Source organism: Ambystoma mexicanum, chromosome 6q, assembly GCF_040938575.1.
Source record: "Ambystoma mexicanum isolate Mex_15411 chromosome 6q, UKY_AmexF1_1, whole genome shotgun sequence".
NCBI lineage: Eukaryota > Metazoa > Chordata > Amphibia > Caudata > Ambystomatidae > Ambystoma > Ambystoma mexicanum.
The window spans coordinates 499,252,812-499,273,161 of record NC_090937.1 but is presented as its reverse complement, the minus strand read 5'-3'; positions in this window follow the sequence as shown (position 1 = coordinate 499,273,161).

Sequence of the window (20,350 nt, the reverse complement as noted above, 5' to 3'; positions counted from 1 at the left end):
CGTACTATCTCAATTCAGTTCAGTATCAGGTTACAAACTTAATAAAGACAAATCAGAAATGATGCCCCTCAATCCCTACTGCCTTAAACATGAAATCGACTCCTTTGGTTTTAAATGGTGTAGTTCCTCTATTAAATATATTGGCCTAAGATTCGCTCTTACTATCCAGGACACCATAAAACTTAATACACAATCTTTATTAGATAGACTAAAAGAATTAACATCCAGATGGTCACCCTTATATCTTTCATGGTGGGGACATCTTGATACGATTAAGATGATGCTATCACCAATAATCTTATACTATCTACACTCCTTTGTGTTTCAATATCTCCCTCCTTTTACAAATCTATTTACTCCATATTACTTAATTTCCTTTGGGGTGACGGCAAGAGCAAAAGAATAGCTTTAATCAAATTGAAAGCACCCTACGACAAAGGAGGAGTCAGGTTTCCTGATTTTAAAGCATACCACTCTGCCTTTCTCCTGAAACAATCCAGAAGTTGGTTTGCTTGTCCCACGCTATCGGATATCCCCACATGGTGTCCCATAGAAAAGCAGTTGGTGTGCCCGGTAGAAATAACTGATCTTATTTAGGTATTTAACCATTCCTCGACAGCCATATCAGACCCTATTAGAGCCACAATATCTGCCCTCCAAGTCTTTTTATTTCCACATAAAAACTCTCCAAAAAAATGCCTTTCCCCCTTTTTATGGTATAACAGTAAGATCTTGATTAATAATAGAACCCTAAACAGAAAATCCTGGTTGAAAAAGAGTATTAGATTTATACAGCAAATCATAAATGGGTCCACTATTCTTTCTTTCCAACAGCTTAAAAATCAATTCCACTTTCCCAATACAGAATATAATTTCTATAATAAATCAGTTAACTCTTGTTTAGATGCACTTCATGGCTCTTCCAATGATATCTTAACTCCGGATGCCATGAGACTGCTACAACTCACAATGCTCTCGGACATTAAGGCTTCAAAATTCTACAACATTCTCATCACATCCCTAAAGATATGCACAATATGTCACAAATGGGAAGATGACTTTGGCTATACCTTAGATGACCATACATGGTCTATGCTTTTCTCCAGAATAAAACATATCTCTACCGCAGCTAATATCTCTCAGCATTTCTTCTTCTTTATACACAGAGCATTCATTACACCTGCTAAACTATTTTTATCCAAGATAAGTAACACCGATAATTGTTGGTCATGTGGAGCTGCCTCAGCATCATATTTACATATGTTTTTTATGTGTCCCTATACTTACAAGTTTTGGCAACAAGTGTGGAAATACCTTAAATTTATTTTTTTCACCGATATACCACTTTCTTTCATAAATATTGTTTTGGGAAGTCTTGCTATAACCACCCACTTACCGTCTGGAGCTGCAAAACTTTATGATCTCTTTATATGTCTCGCTATGAAAAGCATAACTGCTAATTGGAAAGACTCTCGTTCCTTGTGCATCAAAAGTTGGTGGAATACCATATGTCTCACCCAAAGGATGGAACTGTGCATGGCAAATAATCTCAATTCTATACCTAAGTACAATGCCAAATGGTCATTTTTTTACTATCTTGATCACTTTAATGTAACCACACACAGAATGTAATTTTGCTTAATATCTAACACTCCTTGAATGTTCCTAATCTATCTTTTTTGTTTTTTTTCTCTTTCTTTTATCTCTGAATATTACTCCTGATACCTTACTGAATATTTTGAACATATTCTAATGTACCTTACTTCTTCACTTAGCCACCTAGACTCCCCTCCCTCCCCTTCTCCCCTTCATCTCTTGTTAGTTTTATGTCCGTCCTATGTTTGTCCCCCCCACTTTAATCCATAGTAATGTAGTAATCTTTCTATACTATTGTGTATACACATGGCTATATATCTCTTTTTGGTTTATATCTTAACTACAGCATTACTTTATACCATAATTATATAAGCAAAATAAGTTTACAGTGCACTTGTTTACCTGTTCTCTAGATTGCATTTGTTTAATGATTGTCTATCAATTGTTTATCTAATGGATTACTGCATTATGCTTCATATATAATGCTCTTATTATTGTATACTATATACTTCAATAAAAAATTATGAAAATAAAAATAAATAGCATATCATATCATATCATATCATATACAGATCATTATGGTCTCTGAGATCAACAACGAATCACTGATTAGAAAAACCAATTCACAAAGAAATAGGCAGAAGAAATGGTTGAATTCCCTTGATGCTCAGAAGATTTCTTTCTTTCAACACTACACTACCTGACCACTCCAGAGAAGGGAGCCATGCATGAAAAGTAAGGCTCTGGAGAGATCATTGTGAATTTTTAGTGATGCCTGAATATTTAGTTATAACCACCAAGCCAGGCATTACACAGTAGTTATAATGTAATCCCACCTTGCTTATTATTTTGGCTTATACTGTAAGAAATACTTAATTAAGTAGTTTGAGTTTGAGGTGGCAATTTATTCATGTTTTCCGATCCCTGCCACTGTTGTGAGCGTTATAAAGAGGACTGGCCTTATGTCTCCTTTAGTTAAGAGATGTTTCATTAAGTATGAGCCTACTATATTCATTTGGATATGGGTCAGGTAGGGTCAGTGAAGAGTAGTATCCAGAATAAAGAAAATGCATTGTTGTTTCAGTCTTCTGAATTCAATTGTTATTTATTACTTACAGCTCATTTCCATAAAAACCCATAAATCCTTCTGTGGCACCTATAAATATGCTGTTACCCATTGCAATTTATTTTGTTTAGCATTGTGTATAGTACAAACAACAAATGTACCATTTATTCAGACTTCTGGACAGTTGCACATGGAACATTATCACTAGGTTTCAGGAGATGTTACTCTACATCTGCTTGTGCTAGTGATCTTTATGCTAAGTTCTTTCTCTTCTAAAATTTGAACATACCTCTTGTGTTATGTGTTGAGTACAGTGAAGATGTTCCAATTGAGTGGGTACTGTGACGAATCCAGAGAATTTGTCCCTCTCTATGGGAAGCCCTCCCCCATGTGAGGCATAGGAGGTGAGCCCGCTCTACAATACCGTCCGTAGTGGCAGAGGCAAGTGGGACATCACCGGGAGAGACTTCCCATTTGGGGACACGGACTCCCAAGCAGACGAGGAACTTCCTCAAGCTGGATGTACCATGGCCTACATAGAATGTTTTGAAATATCAGAAAACATGAAGTGCCAAGACTGTGACGAAGAAACCCCTAAGGGATATTGTTATCTTATGAGAAAAGATCATGTCTCTTTAAAACCAAACACCCAGACTACTGCGATGTGTGTATCTGAAAAGCTGAAGTATCAAGACTGGGACAAAGAAACTCCTGAGGGATATTGTTATTTTAGGAGAAAAGATCTTGTCCCAATAAATCAGAAAGCCCACATTACTGGGATGAGTACATAAAAGAGCGTACATTCAGAGAGAGAAGCAGGAGACAAGATAGATGATCATGTACGCAAGCAAGGCGAGGCACCATGCTGTGTAGTAACTGGTGATGAGAACAAGGAAACCCACGAGTTTCAAACACGCTTGCAATTATGACACGGGATGCCAGCATTGTTGCAGACCCGAAACCCAAGAAACCAGCAGGACAGAAGCCGAACCAAAGGTGGTGGCCAGACCGCAGAGACCAGTTGGGAGTTGACAGACAGTCTGCAGAACATTGCTGATACCACCAGCTAGAGAGGATTGCAGTGCGTCCAGGCATGCAGTCAAGCCCCAGGACATGGTGAGAAAAGGTTAGAGAGTGAAGAGCTGGATGCCAGAGAGGAAACGATAACGGCGCTCCATGAGGGTAAAGTGAGTCCCTCGGAAAGAAGCCTTCCAAAAACATTCCCCTTCCAGAAAGAAGGTAACAGGGACAACGTGAAATACAGCGAGACTCAAGGGTATCATTAAATCACCCAGTTAACTCATCAGAGTACAAGTTATGAAACTAAGTTAAATTCCAAGTCAAGTATATATAAAGGTTGTGAACCAAGAGATAAAGTTGGTGAAAATCTGGGCAATAAGCGAGAGGAACAGTGGATGAAAATCTCTGGGAAAGGGGAACAATAACTGAAGCTGGTGAAAAGCTGGGAAATGAGAGAGAAAAAAAGTGGATATAAAATACCCTGGGAAAAGGTGAAACATTACTTGCTATCCTGAACAAGGACAATATAGCATTAAAGCAAAAGAAAGACAGGGCCAGGAGCCTACACACCTAAGTCAGGTGCAAAATCAATGGATCCAAGATAAATGGAACTGTTATCACCTAAGAGTGAAAAGTAATAGTCCCTCAAAAATTGCATGCTGAAGTATAATTTGATGAGAGACAGTCAAGAGGGATTCCAAATGAAGAGGAAAAACACAAGAGTCCCCTTTGGGAACTAAAGAGACTAATAGAAGAAGTCACAAGCGACTATTTGCGGATTGTCTATTAAAGACTGGTACTAGAATTACTCTTAGGAGAAGGGAGTCATTCTCCTAACTTAAGTTAGTTTTCTTAAATGGTAGGGTCAGTTAGGGTAGTTGTGGATAGCGGACATATTCCTTTGGACACTCATAACAGTCAAATGAGCACCTTAGTTTGTAACATAGGTAGGGAAACCCAATAGTGATAGGGAAAGTTGTGCCTTATCTCATTACTTTAATAACAGATTGTAGATCATGTCTTACAGAAAGGCCTTTTTATACTTTTTAGTGGGGTGGTTTTATTGAAAGTGAGGCTGATTTACCACTCTGCTGTAAATTTGTAAAACAATCAGGACATTATTTATTCATCAGGTATTGAACAAAAGCAACAGAATAAAGGAATAAACAGTAGGACATGAGCCATTTTGCTGCTAAGCAGTTTCTTCAAAAAGGTTGAATGTGCTGTTTCTCGATTCTAAACATTTTTTTCATCTTATCCAGCTCAAGTGAATCTCAAACTGTATAACCTTTCCTTTGATGGATATCTTTAAGATAATGACTACAAGATCTGTGTTCAACGATTTGGTGCATTTAATCTAACTAATGGGCTACAACATACATTTAAGATCTCAGGCCAGTTTGGAAAGATATACATGTGTTTATTCACAATCAAAAGTTTAGTTACTCTTGCAATTTGAACACAACATCATGAACTGAGGTGCTCGATAAATGAGGCAAATAACTCTAAAAGCCAACTCCCAATCAATTACAATTGTACAGTTAGTGATGCTGACTTTTTAGATTATATTTCTGATTGACTCACAAGTTTATAAGATTTTGATATTATATATACACATTTGGTTTACATTTGGTTTACAGAAAGTCATGGAAGTCAGAGAGTCCTATTCCTGAAGAAGGATCAAATTTAGTCTTAAGCATGTGGAATTATTCTGGAAAATAGCTATAATGATCTATCCGATGAAATCATTATTTTGTTTTATGGAGCCCCACCTTCTATAACCATGGTGGCCATTTTTAATCAGTATTTTCATTTGTAGAATGGGGCGCCCATAGACCTTTTTTATTAGCACAGCGGTTTACCACTTTGGTAACCCGGGGTGCTAATGGTGTTAAGACCGTGTTCCAAGGGCTGGAATGGGGGTAATGGCCCAGAGCCCTCGTTAACCGCCCTCGCTTTACTTGGGCCATTAACCTGAGCTGCCGGGCCATTACCCCCGGTTCCGGCCGTTGGAATGGGGTGTTCACGCCAGATTAATGTTGTACTATCTCTCTTCTAACATTACATGCGTGACTTGCATGTGTAAATCTGTTGAATAGAATATAATAGTATGTTACACTGTTTCTACTATTGCCAAGGAGTTATTATGCAGGTTAAATAAACTGCTATGTTAATCTTAGTAATTTGTTTTAACTGCTCAAAGTTATATTTAATCAATTAGCTTGTGAGGGTGCAGCACTGTCCCTATCAAATTGTGATTAGGGTTATACTTATTGGTGAGTAAAAAAGGAGAGGTCTGGCCAGATTCAATTTTTTAAATAGTTGGGTCAGCAACAACTATACTATTCTTTTTTTTCTTTTTTTTTTCTTAGCCATTTTGGTTTACAAAAGTGAAAAACTTTAGCTGTTACGTTTCAATTCAAATTAAATGTCTATTGCCAAGTAAACAAGCACATCATAATCACATACTTTTCCTTTAAAATTCCAACAATTTATCTAAAATTAAATTAGTAATGGTGCAACAATTGTCCACCCAGTGTTTCTTTTGCATTTGTCTGTTGACACAATCTACAGATTTTGGTATCCGTTTGATTTCTTTTCCTGTAGTTGGTGTCCCTTGAAGGCAAAATGTTGAGTCGACATCGCACATAAGTAGACCGGGGAAACCCATTAGGAAATATTCTCAGGTATGTTGGAAGCCTGTTTAGTATATGCGTGCCATACCAAATGTTTTTGTACCCTCGATATTTATATAGTTCTTCCTGAGTTTCTATCCAGTCACTTATGAACAGTTTTTGCTTTGTTTTTTTCAGGGTTATTTATTAGTATCTCTTCTGATTCATTCAAATCCTCGAAGATTGCTGTGCAGATTGTTTGCCATTATGTCAGTATCAGTTCGGCATGTTCATCTATTGCCTTTTTTAGTGTTCTGAATCGATGTCTCTGGAATGAATTTTGGATAGAAGGCGATAGCTTTCCATTCAGCTATTGCTTTCAGGGAAGTTAAAGCCAACTCTTTCCTGATGATTTGAATTGGGAGCAATTTAGGCAGTTGGAGCATGGACTTCCGGAATATTCCTTCCAAGATCAACCATATTTTTATTGGGAGGAGGAGCGATGTTTCGGCCCTATACGACAGCATCGGTATGACTTTCGTCCTATAAAAGGTTATTAATTAATGAGAATCTATAGTATCTTCTTAGCAGAATTTTCGCGTGTCCTGCCAAGTTCTTTGCCTTATTCCTTAGTACCTTTATTCTTGGAGCCTTGCTTCTGATGTTATTCACACAAACGCCTAAATAATTGAAGGAGTTGACCTCAAGTATTTTTTTTCCTTTGAGAGTCTACACACATTTATTTCTCTTTTTTCTATTATTTGTTACCCCTAATTTCAGGATTTGTGATTTGTCCAGGTTAATGGTCAAGTTGTTTATATCCACGTAATCTTGGAGGGCTTTCAGTTGATGTTGTAGTCCTATGGGGGTCTGATCAATCAGGACTATATAATCTATGTATAGAAGCCTCCCCATAGATGTACGATTCTATCCTATTCTTTGCAACTGCTTGATTAGTTGCAAGACATGTGTACATTACCCAGCCATTCTCAACATGGAGCTTTTGGATAGTGAATGCCCATTTCCTGTTGTGACTTTAAAATTGTAGCAATGTGGACATGTGATTATGAGCGTCTATACCAAATCACGGGCCACTTTTGTAGCATGGACATTTTGTTTTGGAAAGCGAATACTTTGAGCTGCATTGGCTTTTCAAAATAAATCCACCTGGCACAAAGTATAAAGGCCTGAGTTCTAATGTAATAGTCAACATGCTATTAAATACCTACAATTGATACAATACTTATTATAAGACAGGAGGTGTATCCTCTTATCCTTATTATAGTATACGAGGATGAACTCTTAAGAGTTTTATTAGCTTACAATTCAAGTACTTAATTTCTTTTTAATTCCTTCCTGATTTAGAACTGGTTAATCAATCTGAGCACTTATGTCACTTCCCTTGCTGTATACGCTCTATACAATAATCAGATGATCGCCAATTCACTGTATTTATTGAAATGGATTGAAATTCTGTGGTTCTGATTTTTTTCCTCTGAATGCACATTGGAGAGGTCTGTTTGATTCATGCATGGATGAATAACGATGATGATTTACTGGACGACTGGAGATATCTGGCTGGCCCTATAATCACCTACACAAACAAATGTTGTTTTTAATTCTGCATTCAATTTCCATTCTCGCATTCAATTTTCATTCTCGCAGGTGTAGCAAATTGGTTGCATATTATAGTTATTAATCCAGAGGTACACCTTCCCTTCAGCTCACTCTGCAAATACAGTGACAGAACATTGACTGAACACACCCCAGCTGGATCTATATGGCACTTGTTTGGCCTTTGAGATGCTGTATGGCTTCTTTATTAGTCTTGTCTGTAGACATGCGCCAAAAGCTAAAATGATGTCATACCTGGTGTATCTCTTTGATCGTTTTCTCTAGCCATATTGTCCAGAATTGGAAAATGGAAGGTTGTGATATGTGCGAAGGATAAAATGGCCAAAAAAGAAACTAAAGGGGCAAATGAGAAGAAGTTTGGCCAAGATGCATGTTTAACCGAAAAACGATTTGGTTCTTGTAGTTACAAGCAGAGCTTCTAGTAATTAAGTTATAAGAGCTACTGATCCATAGACAGTTTCAAAGTGCTCCAATATAGTTAGCAAGGAAAGAAAGTCAAGTTATTCAATTTTAAACCATAGTTGTCACAGTATAGCCGGTTCTGTAATGAGTGTGGGGGTCAAGAAAGGAAGTGGTTTCATAGATTATGTTGCACAAATTGTCAAAGGAATAGACTGATAAAACAGATCTGCTTTGTCATAATAAACCATTCTATCATGAATCATGAGATCATGTGATGTCAAAATATTACATTCTTTATTTTGTTTGTCTTACATTCATGTCTAAGCTTCTAAAGTTAGACCTGCATGTCTTTCATTAAACATTCATTTACAGCTATTTTTTTCAGTGAAGGGTGTTTACTTAAAAACTTCTTATAACATATAGTACTTGTCCTTGTGAGCTGAAATATCCTCCGACTTGCGATGGGTTCTTTTGCATGATCTGAAACACGTTGTCTCATTGAGTGACTGTTACCAATATGTCTAAAGAGAGAGCAATGTTACCCCGCCTCACTCTCCACACTTTATTGCTTGACTGAAACCGTGCTGGGCAGGCACTAACTTTTGCCTGAGCTGAGTTCATGGTGATGTTAGTCATAATACTTTTAGACCCTCCATGTTTACATGTCATGCCCTGCCCTCCCTCCCTTTTTCTCCTTTAGTATTTTACACCTGACCGTAACTGGGTCCCGTCTGAAAAGGTGCAAGATGTTAACAACGACACGGCAAACTAATCTGTTCAGAGATACTTCTCTCTGCCACTATGAAAGAACAAAGAAATATTGAGGCTGAGTACCACAAAGGAAATACATCAATCATGGGCTAAAAAGATTCACAGACCTTTTATTACTGTACAGTTTACAAAGCAAAACAGATAGCTATCTGGCTCCCAACACCTCGCAGTGTGTACCAGCTGACAAGGAGAGGTGAGAGAGTGCTGAACATCTAAACATTTGTGCTTTTATACAATTTGTGCAATATTGTCCAGCCTCTCTTCACATTAATAATTTGTGGTCTAATGTTTGTGCCTAGTTCACATACCGATTATACGATATTATGCGAAGGATTACATAGGTTTGCATTTCCATGAAGACACAATGGTGATGTATGTTTTCAAATCCCACGGTAAGCCTTGTTCCAAGTTAATTCTCAATGTAGTTCAGCTAAAACATACGCTCGAGGTTTGTTCTTCATTGTCCCAATGTTTATACAAGGATGAGGCTTGTGAGCGCAGACAACACTTGAATGACAGTTCATATGAAGCACAAGGTCTCTTTGCTCATTCTAAACATTTGGCTTTCGGATAACCTAAACATTAACAGAACTCAAAGGTCGGAAGGCTTGGCTGCAAGTCGAAAACCTAGTTCACCATTTTAGAACGTAGAACACACGAGTGGAAATCAAAATGGTGGATGAATCTTAAAATGGTGGCAAAGTAAACCCAAAAATCAGAACTTTGCAACACGGTTTTCCGTGTAGCGCGAATAGGCTTAGGCCAATATAATGCTAAAGAGGCACTATATAATTACCGTTTAACAAACCCTCCTTTTTGCCTAAGCCAAGAGCCTTACCAAAAATATTTGCTTTACTCGTAACTCCACGTTTCAATGTCCGTACATCCTGAATTACATTAATCAGATATATCAATTGCCATCAAATCTTTGACAGTAATACCCTTCATTACAAAAACATTAGTCATCTTCTCAGGTGCGTGTGTTTTTGGTCCTAATGTTCCTACAGTTTGTGCACAACATCCCCCTAACATCGAACATATGACAGGAAGACATTGTATGCAACAACAACAGAATACCAAGAACTACCATTGAAACTGAAAAGAGTTTCCATCCCCAAGACCGTAAAAATCCGCAGAACCAAGTACTAAGATTCCAGTTTCCCTCGGGAACATGTACTTCAAGCAGATCCCACCAATTTACATACTCCACCACGCTGAGCCAGGATGACGTCTAACACAATCCGGTTCTGTAGGACAACTAATCTAATCTCTTTCTGTTCTAACGTCATGTTGTAGAGTATATCAGTGGTTCGGTTGATGGTTCTCCACCAATACTCTTGCTAGTCTCCTAATATCCTTCTAATATCCTCGGAATTCATGATCTGTCCCCAAAATGGCACAAAGGATTTCGCTACATCACCCATGACTTGTGAAGGAGTATCACCGTTCTCGTCCCGCCTTGGACGAGCCCTAGAGACCTCAGAGGTGCTAGCTACATATATCCCTGGTAGCAAGATACCCAAATAACAAGTACGCAGCCAATCCCTAGGTATCCAGGGTTAAGCATCATCTCCACAAATAAAATAAACAGGATCGACTACATACAAAGGTCTGTCCTCACTATTCAAGTTCGCAATATTGGTACAACCCTCAAAAGTACCCATTGACTGAGAACCATTCCTTTGTATGCAGAAGGAAACAGAGTTGGGGCTGTGATTGATAGTATAGGAAGGAGGCGTAGCATCCCGGTTGCCTACAGGAGCCATCTTGAAAGAAATTAGCCATTGGAAAGGTCTAGAAAGTCTATCGGAAGGCCTAATAGAAGCAACATTAAGCTTGCTCCTATTTGCAAAAAGGGAGCATCCCAGAGGCGTCAGTACTCGCCTTTCAAATTCATTTAAATGAGTCCCGTCAAAGTTCCCTGAGATGCTATCATTTCAACGACCAAAGAATAATGCCCTTAGAGAGGCATAGCATGCAGTAGTTAGAGGCAAAGGATTAATATACCAGTCCAACCCATTTCCCCCGTGTTGTGGCAAATGCAAACAGATCCAGCAATTAGTTCTATTCAAAATCGCATGGGTTGCATTCATAATTGACAAAAGTGTATTGTTGTGATAACTCTGTCTGTGTTGGGAATCCCTAGGAGATAGAGTGTGCAGATGCACGAAAGGAGAAGACATAGTGGGAACACTCTCATTATGTATAAAAGTTTCAAGTGGACGCACCCAAGAGCAATTATTACTGTCAGAACAGGTAACATAATTACAAGAAAGCAATACGTCCTCAAGGACCATGTATTTTTCTGTCCAATGTCTTTGTTAGCCACACAATCGATCGGTTGCTCCGTACGAGTAGAGATAGCGACAGGCATTGCTCCTCGAAACTCTTTCCCGAATAGTTTCTGCGATAGACACCATAGTTTGTTTGCTGGTGATCTCCTGACCACGTGATCTTGATTGAAGATAGCTTTTACTAGTCCCAGCCACTTACTTATGTTTCAGCGCAAAAGTGGCATAGGACGAGCTCAATAGTCGTATCCTGTGGGCACAGCCGTGCTGTGCTGTAAGTCTAGCGCCGTGGACGCAGACCGTACCTTAAAACTCCAGGAATGCGTGATTTGCAAACAGTGTGTCGTTGCTTCCTGATGGAAGTGGTGAAACCGAGGCAAGGTCGTTCAAGGGTGCAGAAAGATCAGAAAAAGAATTCAGAGACAAAGCAGCAGTCTCCCCAGGCCCCACGGGCTAAGGAAGAGTCTCCGAAATACCCTTGATGCCGTTCAAGGCTGATTGATCACTGGAAGCAGAGCAAGTAGTTTCCGTCTTTTCTTCTCCATCGTGCGGCAAAGGGAAAGGTATCCTCTTGATGTATGTAGCATTTATCCAGTGTCGTCGGCCAGCTACTCATACAGCAGTCTGTGTGGCTAAGAGGACCTGAAACGGCCCTCTCCAGCGCTATGCGAGGCTGGATGCTGTCTCAAATGACTTTGTGAGCACCCAGTCACTGGGTCGAATTCTGTGACCTGGCCCCTCTAATTTAACTGGGAAGGCTTCCCGTACCTGTTGATAGATCAAATACAAGTTTTGAGTTAACTGGTCACAGTATTCAGCAAGAAGCAAACGCTCTACATCTTTTAATGCCTTAGGTTTCTGCAGGTTCCAAATGTTAGCTGGCCTCCCCATTATGATTTAGTAGGGGGAGAGTCCAGTTCTAGTCTGTGGGGTTGTCCACATGGACAGTAGCGCTATAGGTAAAGCGTCTGGCCATTTCAAATTACTGCTGGCACAGACCTTGGCAATTTTGTACTTCAAGATACCATTATGGCGTTCTACAAGTCCAGCGCTCTGAGCGTGTCTAGTCGAATGGAACCATTTATCGATCTGTAATCCTGCGCATACTTGCAGAATAACAGCTGCAATAAAATGTGGACCATTACCCGACCAGATGACCCTCGGCAAACCAAACCTAGGAAAATATTCCTTAAGCATGGTTTTCGCCATTGTCATTGCTGTAGCATCTTTCACAGGGAAGGCTTCAACCCACTTACTAGAGGCACAAATTACTACCAAGACATATTTGTAATTATTACAGCGCTCCATCTTGATGAAGTCGAAATTAATCCCTTCAAAAGGCACAGAGGGGGGACCAAAACAACACCTCTGTGTTGTCGTACCCTTCCCCGTATAATGCTGTAAGCAAACCATACAATTCTGGACAAAACGTTCAGCAGTTTTCGAGATGTTGACATTCACTCAGACAGATTCTAGCATTTTACAGATTTTCCTAGCACATATGTGAGTGGGACCATGAGCCATTGTGATCAAAGCGATGACATATGCATCGGGTAGCATCCATCTTCCCTTTGAACTGTCTACTCAACACCCTTCCTCATCCAACCTTGCCAAACCCTCAGCCCAGTGTTTAAGCTCGTCTAAAGTGGCATCAGCTTGAATATTCTTTATTGAGTCAATCCCTTCATCTACTGTACAAGTGTTTGTGGCTTCCTTTATAACATACATTTCTGAATGTAAATCAGTAGCAGTCTGTTTAGCTATCCTGTCAGCAAAAGTGTTCCCTTTCCCTACATCATCTACTACTTTCTGATGTGCCCACGCACTTCATGATTGCTAGTTGAGTAGGAAGAACAAGTGCTGAGAGTAGCTGAACTATCAAGGTGCCATGTTGGATTTTTGTTCCTTGTGAGGTCAAGAAACCTCGTTCTGCACATAATCTACCAAAGTTGTGAACCACCACAAAAGCATACTGGCTATCAGTATATATATTCACTCTATGCCCTTCCGAAAGTTCACAAGCTCGAGTCAGTGCAATAATCTGTGCAGACTGCGTGGAGTTATGCAAAATTCTCTTGGTTTCCACGATCGTGCTTAATGTAGTGATGGCATAAGCAGCAGTGGATGTACCATCCAGAAGTTGGAAGCAGGAGCCATCTCAAAACAACTCCCCTTGTGGACCATTCAGAGGTGTATCTTTCAAATCAATCCTGCCTTTAGTTTTTGCTCTGTAGTGTAAAGGCAGTCATGTGACATTTCTTCATTGCAAGCTATATCTTGCGGAAGAGGTAACAGTTCAGCCGGATTCAATACGCAACATCTTTTAATTTGGATATGTGGTGCAAATAGGATCAGTTCACATCTTGTTAATCGTGCAGAAGTAAGGTGTTGCGTTTGCGTTCTATTTAATAGAACGTCTACAGAGTGAGGTACCATCACAGTCAAAGTATGGCCTAAACCCATGCCCTCACTTTGTTTTACAGATGCAGCAGCAGCAGCGACAGCTCTCAAACATCTCGTCAAAGCGCATGCAACAGATCAAGTGTGGAGGAAAAATAACCGCACAGTCTATTCTTCCCCCATGTTCCTGCGTTAACACAGCCAAAGCAAATCCATCACGCTCATGCACATACAACTCAAAGGCCTTATCATAATTTGGTGTGCCCAAAACTGGTGCGGAACACAGTGCAGTCTTGAGCAGATCAAAAGCTTTCTGGTGTTCCAAGTTCCACGGTATTGGCAAAGAAATGCCCTTCTTTGTCAATGTCAACATTGGTTTAATCACTAGTGAGAAGTTAGGGATCCACTGTCTATAGTAAGAAGCCATTCCTAGCAAGGCTCTGACTTCCTTCTGTGTATTTGGGACACACATGCTAGAAATGCTCTTAATTCGTTCAGGTATCAATCTTCTTCCCTCCTTTGACAGCAGATAGCCTAAATAGGCGACCTCCTGTCAACAATACTGAAACTTTTTCAATGAAGCTTTATGCCAATGTTTTGCTAGATGAATAAGCAATAACACAGTGCCTTCCTTGCAAGCACTTTCTGAGTCTGCAACTAAGAGAAGGTTGTTGACATACTGCAGCAATGTACAAGTAGAAGGCAAATCAAGTGTATCAAGCTGCTCCGTCAAAGCCCTACTATAAATGCTCAGACTCTCCGTGTACCCTTGTGGTGCATGGGTGAAAGTAAACAAGTGTCCCCCTATAGTGAACGCGAACAAATATCTACTATCCACATGCATGGGAATGCTAAAGAAGGCATTCTTAAGATCCACCCCACTGAAATGAGTAGCAGAAGCTGGAATCATTGTTAGTATCGTCGTTCCATCAGGCACAATTGGAAATTGTGGAGCAACAACCTTATTGATAGCACGCAAATTGATAATGAAACAGAAAGGAATCGCATTATCCCCTTTCTTATACACAGGTAAAATCGGGCTATTGCACAAACTTCCTGCAATTTTTTAATTACCCCACGATTTACAAAATCGGAAACTATACACTTCAAATCTTGCTCACCATCAACTGAAATCTTATATTGTGGGTTTCAGAACAATTTTAACGGGCTCAATTTGAAAAATACCAACATCATTGTTGTCAATCGCCCATAAAGACGCCGGAACTTCACCAAATTCTGGCGGCAAAGGTCTAGTCAGTAACTGTGAGGTAGAAGATTGCTGAAGTGAAATCGTCAAACGCACTCCATCTGAAGAACAATGAATTACCGCATTTAACTCCTTCAACAGATTAAACCCCAACAAATTCTCTCTACAGTTCGCTGTCAAAAGAAATGGTCAGTGATCCGTGAATGGCCCCAGTGAAATCGGTACCGGCAGAGAAAACAGACTAACCACTGGCGTGCCAGAAAACCCTACAGAAACGTTATTCGGCCCTGACAGTGGAATGCCTGGAACCCGTGAATGATCAATGGAACACTTCTTTGCTCCTGTGTCTATCAAAAATAGATGCTTCCTATGCTCCACCGTTAACTCAATGTAGGGATGTTCTGATTAACGGGAATAGGCGTCGGTTCCAGACCCTGCTTAGGGCTGTCCTAACTAAACAATCTATCATCGAAGACAAGATCTTCAGAAAGATAGGCAGTTGAAGGATTATCAAAAATATTTCTGCTATCTACACTAGGTTGCTGATTATCTTGCGAGAATGACTGAGAATTTTGAGCAAACTGGCTTCTACCAGGACCTCCTACCCTAGGGCGGACTCTGGATCGTCTACCCATGACACCATATGTGTTATTCGACCTTTTCTGGAGGATCGGGCATTGTGCTCGCCAATGACCCTCTTGTCTATAATGAGCACATTGGTTCGCGTGTACAGGACCCAACGGCGTATTACTTTGTGGAACAAATTGACCTCGAAACTGCGTACTTCCACCTTTAGGCCCTCTGACCATCTTTTGCAATAATACTTTGGTTTGTACATCTCCCCTTTTCTTTTCGATCCTTTCTTTTTCATTATTGACTCTATTCTCGTAATACTGAGCCATATGCAATACTTCGGACTGTGATTTAGCTTGCCAAGCACTCTCGGAAGTCATAATTTGGGACTGGATATCAGGCAACAATCCATGCACATCCACAAACAATCTTTTCCCTGACTCGGTGCTTAAATCCTGTCCACTAAAATCTGAGAATACTTGTTCGAACCGATTAAAGAATTCGGTAGCACCTTCAGATTTTCCTTGGGTACAAGCAGTGAGTTTGTCCCAAACAATCGTTCTCTCAGGAATTAAAGTCTTTAATTTCGTTACTATTCTATCTGGCAAAGTCAGTATCACTTGCGGTGGTCTTTCACCAGCTGTCCTTTCTCCATCTAACCTAACCAAGTTAACCCATGTGTCACCTAACCCTGCTGGATCATCTACAGTCCTAATCTGTTTCCATAAATCAGCAGGTAGGAGCACAGAAAACAACAAGTCTATATCACCCAGAGTGAAAACTGACGAATGAAGGACAGATTCTATTTCTTTGTAAAACCCTGTTGGATTTTTTCTGTCTGGAATCGACTGTCTAATAGTATTCACTTCCTGTCTTGAGAACGGGACGTGAACAAACTGTGATACATAATGAGCTTCAATATCGATGGCTGCTGCACCCGTTGCAGCATTAGCCAGAATTCTACCATTACCTGTAACACTTTCCTCTGCATTTCTGGAGTAAACTGACTATACGTACCATATACTTCTACGGGAGATATCGACATATCTGAAATCCACCTAAGTGCATCCCTCGTGCAAATTCACGTTTCTTCACTCACTGATTTACAAGGAGGAAGGAACCGTTTCTGCATGTAAAAAGCGTCCAAACTATCACCATCTATTTCATCATTCTGTAACCGTTCTAACTCCCTTCTAAACTCAAAAACCCTCTCGACATGCTCATGTACTTTCTACGCAGTATCTCTTGAATAAGCTAAACCATTCAAATCCCCCAACTCTTGTGGGACATCTGTGTTCGTCAATCTATTCCACATTACAGCCAAATGTATCCTCATCCCCTCAATAAAGACATTCTGAACGGGAATCCTTTCTAGATTAAGGAGTGTAGCTAAGACAGTAGATTGTTCACCTTTCTCTATACATTGCTTAGCTCATGCATTGAAATTTTTCCTCGTCTCTTTGGAAACTGTGTTCCGTGTTACAACTTTAGATTCAGCACTCGCCCCTTTATCAGCTACAAGCGGAGCAGAACCACTTGGAAAAGAGAGAGTAGACAAATCTTGTACAACAGGTAGTGAAGACACTACTTCTGGCAATAAAGACAGATTTACTGGAACAGTAACAGTCGGTAAAGGTGGAGGTACAGGCGGAGGAACAACAACAGGAAGAGGAGCAATAACGGGTGGCGGAGGAGCAACAGGAAGAACAGGAATTTCTACGGGAGGAGGAATGACAGCAGGACGAGATAAGACAACAGGAAGAGGTACATAAGGAGATGGTACAGTGGCACCAGGCCTACGTTCATTTAAGAGTTTATCAATTAGCTCATCTGAGGCATAACAATCTTTACACAGATATATTTTCTGTATACCAAGTTGAAAAGCTCCATCCATGTTTCTAACAGACTCTGACTGTTTTTGTTGATCGTACAATAATGCCTTTTCTGAATTTGACATGTGACGACGTGCATGCTTCTCTTTACTCTTAAGTTGCTGCATGGCTTCCTTTTTCCAATTTTGTATTACATCAAATGCTGCAGGTCTAGCTTTTTTCTTTAACAATATGGATTCTACTCTATTCAGGCAATCTCAAAACTACCATTGACTGGACACTGAAGTTCGGGATCATGTCTAGTTTATCTGTGCCAAATATCGTTGAATACTATACTACCAATGCCGTACTTACGGTTCATATTACATTCCGGCGACCCCTCCTGTGGTGCCGGATGGCCAAATTCCAAATATGGTCTGTCTCTGCGGAATAAGCCCTTAAACAGGCAGACAATTTCCCAGGCATGTCAGATTACTGGTGTTACCTGGTGTCGATTGTGCTTGTGAGTACAATATTACAATCAAATATCAGGATACTTAGGATTCAGGGCACGACTCACCTGATTCAAAGGACAAAGGGAGGTCCGATCGGAATACAAAGGACAAAGGACCCTCGTGGTTGGTGATTTCAGCAAAACTGGCCGCCTCGAAATATGGACCCTCGTCAAGATGCCGTCTCTGACCGCGTGCTCTCCGTCCAGGGATCGGATCGTGCAGTACTGTTGAGGTGTCGCGTCTCATCCAAAAAGGGGCTCCCTTTCTCTCAACTTCCGATCCCGGTCCGATAGCCGCGTCAACTCTTCAACGAGGTGGCATCAATCTTGAGGATCCCTATTCGTGTGTCATCTGAAAGAACAAAGAAATATCGAGGCTGAGTACCACAAAGGAAATACACCAATCACGGGCTAAAAAGATTCACAGATCTTTTATTACTGTACAGTTTACAAAGCAAAACAGATAGCTATCTGGCTCCCAACACCTTGCAGTGTGTACCAGCTGACAAGGAGAGGTGAGATAGTGCTGTCATCTAAACATTTGTGCTTTTATACAATTCATGCAATATTGTCCAGCCTCTCTTCACGTTAATAATTTGTGTCTGGAGTTCGTGCCTAGTTCACATACAGATTAAACAATATTATGCAATGGATTAGGTTTGCATTTCCATGAAGACACAATGGTGATGTATGTTTTCAAGTCCCACGGTAAGCCTTGTGCCAAGTTACTTCTCAATGCAGTTCAGCTATAGCATACGCTCGAGGTTTGTTCTTCATTGTCCCAATGTTTATACAAAGATGAGGCTTGTGAGCACAGACAACACTTGAATAAGAGTTCATATGAAGCACAAGGTCCCTTTACTCAATCAAAGCAGTCGGCTCTCGGACAACCTAAGCTTTAACAGAGCTCAAAGGTCGGAAGGCTTGGCTGCAAGTCGAAAACATAGTCCACCATTTTAGAACATAGAACACACAAGTGGAAATCAAAATGGCAAATGAATCTTAAAATGGCAGTGAAGTTAACCCAAAAATCGGAACTTTGCAACGACGCAGTTTTCCGTATAGCGCGAATAGGCTGAGGCCAATATAATACTAAGGAGGCACTATATAATTACTGTTTAACAACTATGTATGTACACTCATCATATATTATTTTTTACATTCAGATAGCCAACAGTAACAGTTCTTCCAGAACTATTTACCTTGGATCTCTGAAAATGTATATAAACACCTGGGTGTACATGTGCAAGTGAAAAGGCAGACTGTTCGTCTTGGAAATAATATATGATGAGTGTACACAGATACCGGCAGACAGAATTATCTCTGAATAGATTTGTTTACGGTGTCATATGTGAAGGGTGAGCAGAAATCTACCTGATGATGGACTGAACAGTCCAAAATGCATTGGCCACAGTCTCTGTTCTCACTGTATTGGCCTTCTCCTATGCCTACTAAATGCACATGGGATCACAAAGCTTTCGCCTTCTCCTCCACCTACTAAATGCAGATGGGATTCTCAGTGTTTTCCCTTCTTTTCTGCCTATGAAATGCACATGCTGTGCCCTCTCAGCAGCCTATTAAATACATGTGGTTCGCAGTGATGTGCCTTCTTCTCCATCTACAAAATGCTCATGTGGTTCTCAGTGCTGGCCTTCTCCTAACCCTCCTAATGTGCATGGGCTCTGCCAATTAAATGCATATGGGGTTCAAAGCACTTTGCCTTTCGTCCCAGATATGGCCTTCCCCTGTACCTACCAAATGCACATAGAGTTCTCTATGCTTTTACCTTCTTTTCCACCATTAAATGTGCATATGCTTTTTAGTGCTTTGGCCTTCTCCACCTACTAAATGTACATAGGTTTCTCGCTGAATTTACATTGCCCTCCATTCACTAAAGGCATATGGGGTCTGAAGTGATTTGGCCTTTTGCTCCATCTAGTGTTTTAAAATACTTTATTGTTTTCTATAGTGCTTTTCAACAAAGTGCTTTACAATTATTAGTGAAGTGCTACATACAGAGCAATGATGACTGACAATCACAGAGAAACAGGACAGTAAGAGCAAGGATGCAATAAAACCCAAAACTTCCATAAAAACATGATATAATGCAAGCCCAGAGAAATGAGTATTGCAGGGCAACATTAAAGCCACCAAACGAACGAAAAGATCACCACATCCTGGGCGGGGGTGGGCAAATCCTAAAACAATAAAAAGTAAATTGTCAAACAGGGAAGCTGGACTGCCCAGATGTTCCAGGCATGAAGGCACTAAAACCAAGGCACAATCCACAAGGGCAGCAAACACCCATGCTGCACCAAACGGCTTACCGACAAACAGATTCCACCTTGGAAGATTCACCATCCAGGTCCAGAATGGCAAACCAGTCCCACTGCAAACCATCCATACACAACACAGCCAAATGGCAACTTCTAGGCCCTATGCCTCCATG